This window comes from Maylandia zebra, linkage group LG3, assembly GCF_041146795.1.
Source record: "Maylandia zebra isolate NMK-2024a linkage group LG3, Mzebra_GT3a, whole genome shotgun sequence".
Classification (NCBI taxonomy): Eukaryota; Metazoa; Chordata; class Actinopteri; order Cichliformes; family Cichlidae; genus Maylandia; species Maylandia zebra.
The window spans coordinates 63,500,269-63,509,152 of NC_135169.1; the positions used below are offsets into that span (position 1 = coordinate 63,500,269).

The 8,884-nt window shown below is 41.4% G+C and overlaps 1 long non-coding RNA gene across 1 annotated transcript; it reads right to left on the reverse strand.

Annotated features, from left to right (window-relative positions):
* Positions 1-1,843: 1,843 nt before the first annotated feature.
* Positions 1,844-2,415, reverse strand: LOC143417143 (uncharacterized). The gene is made up of 2 exons (XR_013097361.1): positions 2,313-2,415; positions 1,844-1,987 (listed from the first exon to the last, which is right to left on the reverse strand). It is a non-coding gene; the product is annotated as an uncharacterized LOC143417143 (long non-coding RNA).
* Positions 2,416-8,884: the final 6,469 nt, after the last annotated feature.

Below are 8,884 nucleotides of genomic sequence, written 5' to 3' on the forward strand. Positions count from 1 at the left end.
AGTGACTTATGTATGTATGTATGTATATATATGTTATATATTGTACTATTCTTAGTTAGCGTATTGTCTGTCTTGTCTTAATGTTGGTTTAAAATGGAGCACTGTAACAAAAAATAATTTCCCCCAGGGATCAATAAAGTATTCTGATTCTGATTCTGATTCTGATTCTGAAACTGGGGGGGCTGAGAGGGTGATTGACATGTTGCTGGATCAATCACTGGGAACTGCTCATGTTGCTGATGTGTTTGGGGAATGGCTTGTAAACCGCAAACAGAGGATTTGCTTTCATCAGAGACAGTGTGAATTGAAGATCTGGAGGAACTGCGAGAATGGGGAGGAGATGACTGAATCAGGAGTTGCCTAATCTCCCTCATTGTCATCAGGAGTTCCCTCATCACCTCATCTTGATTGGTGGGTAAAGGAGCAGGCGATGTCTCTGGTAGACTTCCTGACTCCCCATCAGGATCCTGCAGCCCATGTGTGTCTGTATCACTATGCTGGCATTCTGTTTGACTCTCTGTATCACATCGAGCACTTCTACTTCCAGGATACTGAACGTCATACTGCTGCAGGTGGGCAAGAGGTCGACTATCACGACCGGAACGTCTCAAATCTTCAGTCAATGGCTGCTGTGAATCCATGACGCTAATGCTACTCCGGCTCGAAGGACCATGTTTTGGAGGAAGGAAGGTTCAGGGTTTCAGTAGTCATCATCATGGGCTCATCGGATTAGAATGAGAATAAGCAGTCATTATTTGCAGGTTTTGTCGTTTTATTGTATAACGGGTAAAGGAAAGAAAGACACACATGGACTGCTCTCTCTCAGCTGCCGCCCCATGTGGGAGTGAAGAAAAAGTGAGAGGTAGGTGAGTGCAGTCCTTCTATAACGAGTGACAGGTAAGTGCAATTAAGGCCAAGCACCACACCCAATCAAAGGTGAGGAAAAGAAACAAGGTGCATCTGGTGAAGTGAATGTGCTAGAAGGTGAGCCTTTACAACAGCCTACATCAGTAAGAAATGCCAAATTATATACACAAAGTTACAGGAATCACCACTCCTGTTGTTCATGATGATTTCAGTAACGTCACATAATAACATGTAAGATCCTGTAAGTATAGTCTGCCTGTGTCTTTTCTCTGCAAATGAACATTTTCAGCCAATATAGGTAATACATCAACATGGCTTCTATCTATCTATCTATATGAACTCTGTGGACAAAACTGACTCAGTAAAAAACAGAAAAGAAGATCCCATGTAGATCTGTATTATGTAGAAGTTCATCCCAGCAACCAGTTCAGTTCAACACAAGTTTAAATGATTCTATCTGAACTCTGTGGAGCCTGATCTCAAGCTTTTTGAGTCTGACACAGAAACCAGAGGATCTTTCAGTGTCTTCAGATTCACTGTGATCCAGTGATGGGAGTGATTTCAGCCCTGAGTGATCACGCTGATGTTTGCACAGAGCAAACAATGAAGTGAATGTTTGGGCACATTGGTAACAGTGAAACAGTTTATTAGTAACGTGGGATCGTTTGTGTGCAGAGTATGAACTGAGATTCCTGAAGCTCTTGTCACACTGGTCACAGCTGTAGTTTCCTTCCATGTGTGCAAGTTCATGAATGTTACGATTACTTGAATGTGAGAAGCTTCTCTCACAGTGTCTGCACTTGTGTGGTTTCTCTCCTGTGTGGACTTGTTTGTGTGATTTAAGCTCACCTTCAGTGGTGAAGGATGACCCACACTGATCACAGAGGTGCTTTTTAACCCCACTGTGAATCAGTTCATGTCGTTTTAAATCACTTGGTGTGGTGAAGCTTCTCCCACATTCTTTGCAGTATTTCAGTTTGTCTCCAGTGTGTCTACGTTGATGTGTTTTAAGGGCAGCTTGCCGACTGAAAGTTTTTCCACAGAGGTCACAATGAAAGTCTTTCCCACCACCACAGTGATGACAGGGTTGAGAACTGGATCCATCTGTGTCGCTCTGCTTCTAAACAAAGACACAAAGACAGTGTAAGTCAGTCCTTCAACATTTGTATCCTGAACGTCGCCTGAAATAAAGAGCATCTCTGCAGACGTCCAACTACATTTCACTGTTTCAGTTAACACACTCAGTTTACTGGGCTGCAATAACTACAATACTACCACCATAATACTACAGCAATACTAAAATCATAACTGAAAGGAAAATCTGAATAATCACTCAGAGCTGCTTTTCCATGCAGTAGAATTGCTAACATGCTAACACAGTTTAATGAGCAGAGTTGTTCCAAACAGTCAGGCTAAAATGACAAGATAACAATATAAATACATACCTCACAGTAGCTGCACTTGTAGAGTCTCTTTCTGGTGTGGATCTGTTGGTGTCGTCTCAGGTCATGTGGAGATTTAAAAGTCTTCTCACACAGGTCACATCGACAAGGTCTCTCCTCAGTGTGGGTAAACATGTGTTGTTGTAACTGTGCGTCTGTTGTAAAGTATTTGCCACACTGTTCACAGCAGTACACATCATGTCTGGTGTGAATGCGTAGGTGTGTATTTCGGCTCCCTCTCCGGCTGAAAGTTTTTCCACAGATGTCACAGCTGTATGCCTTAATTCCAGAGTGGGTAACTAGATGACTCTGTAAGTGGCTACTGCGAGTAAAAGCTCTGCCACACTGATCACAGCTGTACGCTTTAACTCCACTGTGGATGAGTTGGTGTTTTTTTAGGGAACGCTTCAAGGAAAAAGACTTTCCACACAAGTCACAGCTGAACGGTCTCTCTCCAGTGTGGATGACCTGATGCTGTTTTAGTGAAGCCCTCACAGTAAAACCCTTCCCACACTCGTCACAGGTGTGTTTTTTCTCTCCCTTTCTTCTGTGAGGTTTGTCGGCCTCCTGAGAGCGCTGACTTCTGGCTCCATGTTGGTCCTGCAGTGACAGAGATACAAACAGAGGCAGTGAGTGAAATGCAGTCGTGGAACAAACTCAACCTTCAAACTCCATTAACACTAGTTTTAAACCTGAAGGTGGAGCGTGGCACCACCTATCCCCACCTGCTGGTAGTTCTAACACATTAATTCCAACCTGCTGTTAAAGATAATTCATGACTGTTCAAACACTAAAATCATGCCCATCACTCCTGATTGTACACACACACACACACACACACACACACACACACACACACACACACACACACACACACACACACACACACACACACACACATTATTTTATAATTTAGATTATTTTGTTGTTTCCTATTACATATTTCTATAATTTGTATAGATTTATACAGAATTATTCAGTGATAATAAATCCTATGTTTGTTTATTCTAAAGGAACCCCGTTAGCTTCCACAACAGATTTTGCTTGTCTTCCGTCAAATACTCACATAAAATATTACACAATAAAGTGGATTCAAGATATCCACATAATTTCACTCTTACATACACAGTGAGGTTTCACAATTGTTCAAATATAAGCAATCAATAATAATAATAATAATAACATTGAGGCACATTACACAAATTTCAAAAACAAATCATGTCTTACAATATTTACAACAACTAAAAGCTCTGTAAATCGGCTTTTAAGTGTTCATTGAAGTTTTGAATAATTCTCTAATTTTTTAAGGCAACTTATTCCACTTAAAAGTTGCTCTAAATGTAACAGTTTTACAAAACGTTACTTTTAACTCGAGCATTTACTAAATTGCAGCTTGTTGAAAACTGTGTAATATGATGATGTATTTCATCTGGATACTGCAGCTGAGCAGAATAAATGTGGTGTGTTTAACAGAATTGCTTTCTTTAGAACTACAAGTAAGCCATAGAATATTTTAGCCTGTACAGGAAGCCAAGAAAGGTTATTATGCATTTGATCAATATTAGTATAGTATGAACATCTTCACACATCTGGACGCCTTATTCTGGACTAACTGAAGTCTGTTAAGATCTGTCTTATTAGCTGCTGACCAAATGATTGAACAATACTCCAGATGAGACATTACTAGTGCATTAATGACATCTTTCATAATGAAGAAGTGATACACAAAGAGCATTTCATAGCCATAGCTATGCCTTGTCGGCAGAGTTATGTGACATTAGTGATGTTTGTACTTTCAGCGTTAACGTGGTTTTAAAGCCTTTAAAATATACGCCGTTCAATAGTCGACCTTAATCTGACAGAGAATGTGATGATTTTGTGGATAATTAAAGTCAGTCATATATCCACAAACACAACAAGCTGAAAGTCAGTGATGCTGCTCGGTTTGCAGTCCTGAACATCACGGCACAAGCAGGATTCACTGCACTGTTAATGTTAGCTGTGTTATATTGCTGCCTCTGTTCGGTGGTGTCGAGCCAAACGCACTTTAACGTGTGTTTGAACGAGCTGACGGTTCACTCGTTAAGCTGAAAGAAAGATGCTTTAATCACAGCAGTCACACATGTGTCCACTGCACCATCTGGAACTCTTCTTGTTTACACTCGTAATAACACAAACACTAAATCCTGCTTCTCTGGTGCTGTTGTGTAGCAGTGTGTACACCTGAGACTGTCACCTGTGTCTGTCCTGCACTCTCTCTCTGTTTCTTTCTCTCTGATTGTGGAATAAAAGTATGAACATGTGTTTATAAGTTACACTTGTGTTTGAATCCTGCAGCTTATCACACATTTGATTTCCATGTGTGACGACTGCAAGTGTCCAGAGTGAGGACAGACTGAGGGAGCCACTGCTGCACATCATCTGTGAGGCTTTGCAGCCCTGATGATCCACCAGGACAAACTCAGCAGTGTGTGAGGAAGAGGAGGAGGAAGAGCCAGCAGCAGCTGACAGATGGAGAGAATAGACAGACTGTTCCCTGTTTGTGAAGGACTGCTAGGAAAGTTTAACATAACTGTCTGTGCTGAATCAGTCTTATTAGGTAATGTTCAAATAATGTGATCATCCCAGTGTTTTCAGTGTGGGAGAAAGTACTCAGGGCCTTCAAGTTACACACTATGAAAGGCAGCAACAAGTTTAATGTTCAGAAACCTAAAGTCTGTATCAGCAGCAGAATGGAGCTAAAAATAAATGTTGGTTTCAGTTCTATGAAGCTTTGAGTATTTTGGATCAGCAGCTTCTGTGTTTGTTGCATCATATTGCTGTAACTGTTTATATGCTTTATATATTCTGAGCTAAGTTGATCTATAGTGTTACATGATACACTCTAATAGAGGTACGAGAGAAGAACATTTATGTACCTATAGGAACATTTTTTTAAATGTTCCCTTAAAAGTACATTACTGGTCTTGAAAAGTCCAGAAATGCCCCTTTAAAGGTTCAATTTGAAATAAAGTACAAATCTGTATTATAAAAACTTAAGCAGCAACTTCTCCAGGTTCCAATATTTATGCAATTCTCAAACCTTTTGGCCACGACTGTATAACCTCTTCTGAAGTTTAGTGGATATTATACATGGTTATGCTCAAGATGTGTCGGCCAGTTTCCACTGGAAACGCCTTTTGGTTAAACTGTCAGCGAGGAATTTGCATTTGCACTGTTACATTTTTATATAACTTTAATGCACATAAACAACAGCTGCTTGTCTCAGTGAAAATACATTGATGGGTTTTTAATAAAGTTGTGGAGCTGTAAAGTATTTTGTCTGGTGTCAATTCTATCGTCAGCTACATCGTTATGGCAAATGTTCAGATGTATATGGTGATAAATATCTTTGGTCATATGGTCCTGCTCTGTCTGTCACCTTCTGTGTTGAGCTCATTGTTTCCTCTGTAGTGGCTGAGCTGAGTCCAAGTAGCTGAAAATGTTCCTCTGCTGCTCCGTCAGACTCTCCTCCTCCTGCTGATCAGCTGGGACACAAAACAGATCTTTGTTAGGCTCCACACTGCACTGAAGAGTCAAAGTGTCTCATATGTTCATCTGACAAGTAAAAGAACACATTTTTGTTTCCCGAGGTGGGCAACTTGTTGGAAACAAACACAAAAGGTTTGAACACTGATACCTGCCATTGCTGGCATTGAAAGATGCAACGCCAGCAATGTGGATTGTCAAGACTCAAACCAATCATCAAGCAAAGACAACAGGGATCATTTGTTTCTGTTTATTTAGCATTCACAGCATTTGTAGTTGCCTTCTGTGCAGGGGAAGTCCACGCACACTGTGTGGTACCGCCATCCGCAGAAGGTGCATTCAACCTCTGTAAGAGAAACGAGGTTGTCTGAGACTGAAATGATATTCACTAAAGAAGTGGTGATTTGTAAAACTTCACATTTTGATCCGGGACGTACTCTGCATGAAAACAAGTGCTCACTCTTCCTGCTCAACAAATGACAAGGGCGGAGCCTTATACCACGTGATACAGAAGCTGTGCCGTGTGATGCTAAAATTAGCAGGGAAAAAACAACGGAGAGCACGTCAGGGATGACGAGAAAGTGACAGGAGAAAATCCGTCCCGGTCAACCACCCAAACATCAATAACGGGAACCTTATACAGCGCTTCCCTATACACGTCGAACTCCCGCAGGCACAAAGACATCACGGAGGCTATCACTTATCACCTGACCAAAGATATGGCTCCATCAACACTGTGCAAAACAAGGGATTTAGGAAAACGATCAACACCCTAGACAAACGCTACAAAGTGCCGTCCCGCAACTATTTTTCTATTGTTGCACTACCTGCTCTGTACACGCAGCGTCGAGCAACGGTGGAGACGGAATTTCAAGCAGGACAACATTTTGCTGCAACAACAAAACGTGAGACATTTGTTGTTTTATGTTTATTTATTGTTATGAGAGAATCATGACCTCAATTCTAAGCCAAAAAATCGTGATTCTCATTTTATGCAAAATCGTGCAGCCCTAACATTAACACAAAACTATTGTTTCACCAGAGAAACACACATGAAGAGAGAGAGAGAGACAATAAGAGCTACCAAACAGTCGTCATAATTCGTCACACAATGAGAAAAGGACAAATCAACAAGTAACAATGACTAATTAATATTAAAATCTGTAACATAATGTATTGTTTGGAGTTTAGTCTGATTGGTTCAGGATGAGCTGCCATTATCCAATCACACGTCTGCTTACCTGCATGTTTTCTCTTTTTTCTAACCTGAGCACCTGATGGCTTTGAACTTTTGTTGTCCATCTTCCATTGGTTTGAATTTTGCGCTCCAGTACAAACACAAATCCCCCAACCCGAGGATCAGCACAATTAACCTAACAGACCTACACCTTAGTTCACAGATTCACTTTGTCTAAGGTTGATTTCTGGGATTTCACACAACCCAGGATTCAGATCGTGAATCCATGATGGGCTTGGATTTACATCATTATAAATGAAATGTGCTCTACTTGGAAGCAGCCGGCCCCGCCCCTTTTGACGGCTTGTGTGAGACTTTAAATCATCAAACTGTAAATTATAAATTAAATTGTTATTGATCCTTTACCCCGAGTCCTAAAGTGTAGATTTATTTTCTTACTCTTCTTATATTTATTGTTTGTTTACTTGCACCGCTGTAACTGCAGCCTCGTCGTCTCGTCTCTCTATATGCTGGACTGTCTGTAGCGGAGATGACAATAAAGTTTACTTTGACTTCAGCAGTGCGCAGGCGCACCGAGGGCTCTCGCGCTCACTTTATAGAATTTAGAAAAAACATCGGTGCAGATTATAAGTCTGTATCATAATATCTGTTTGTTGTTTTTATTTTGTTTTGCGAGTTGGTTATTAGATGCCGCTCCAGCCAGCCAGAGACTCCCCGCCCTCTCCTCCCTGTGCCGCCAGCAGCAGGCGCACCTCGCAAACTGAGGGCGCCCTTACTCCCAGCAAATGGCTGATAGAAAACCGATCGGTGCCTACGAATTTCCCAATATGCGCTGGCATGACGTCGGGGAAGCATGGGTACGACCGATTATTTTATTTTTTTCTTGCCAATGCCCGTGATGCCCCCCCCACCACGATGCATTCTATTGGTTTGCACACTTACACACACCCAGCTGTGGTTTCCTGTTTTGCTGGACTCTGGAGAGCCCCGCCTTTAACGCTCTTCTCTCACAGAGAGCAACAGAAAACTTGGAAAAACTCCAGATTGACTGAACTCAGTTCAAAGTTACCTTGACACCTTTAGATGTGAGACGTAGTGATGGTCCGCTTGAAGCTGACGCTCCGGTGCGTGTGTCAGAAAGATCAACGCGCTGCTTCAGAAGCACCGTGTCGAGGCTTGATTCGTTTGGCCAGAGTCACGTGATCAGTGACGTCTGAAGCTTCGTTTAGAACGTACCTTTTTTTAAATCGAACTTTATTGAAACACAATGAGTATACAACATACAAACAGATGAAGTTTACAAAAGAACAGAACATGAACATACAGAACAGCAATCTTTAAAGCCTGAGGCAATCGTGTTAAACACACGCGAGATGCTCACGTAAATCCAAGAGCTGCCCTTTTTTGTTCCCTTTTTTTCTCAGTGTGTTCCTCCTTCAGTTTGTCAATATAAAATTGTACTTAGTAGTCAGTATAAGCTTTGAGTGATATAAGTTTGTATGTGACAGAATACTGCATGATGACCTTTTGATGACTTAGACTTGATAAATTCTTCCTCACAGCGATAATAGCTGAACCAGCTGTGATTATTTCACTCCTGCCAGGAAGAGGAGAGCTGGACACTTTGATCTGCACTAACAAGAAGAGAACCACACACACACTCCCTACACACTAACATCCCTCTGCCTATGAATAGATGTATTCACTGTTGTATTACGTTTGTATATAAATAAAGAAAAGTGCAGGAACAGAGCGCACATCACAGGCCCCACTCTGGTGGGAGCATCTGTGATCATGCCCTTGCAAGTAAAATCTGCAGCGTCTGTGTGTTTCTACCTTTAGATTCTCA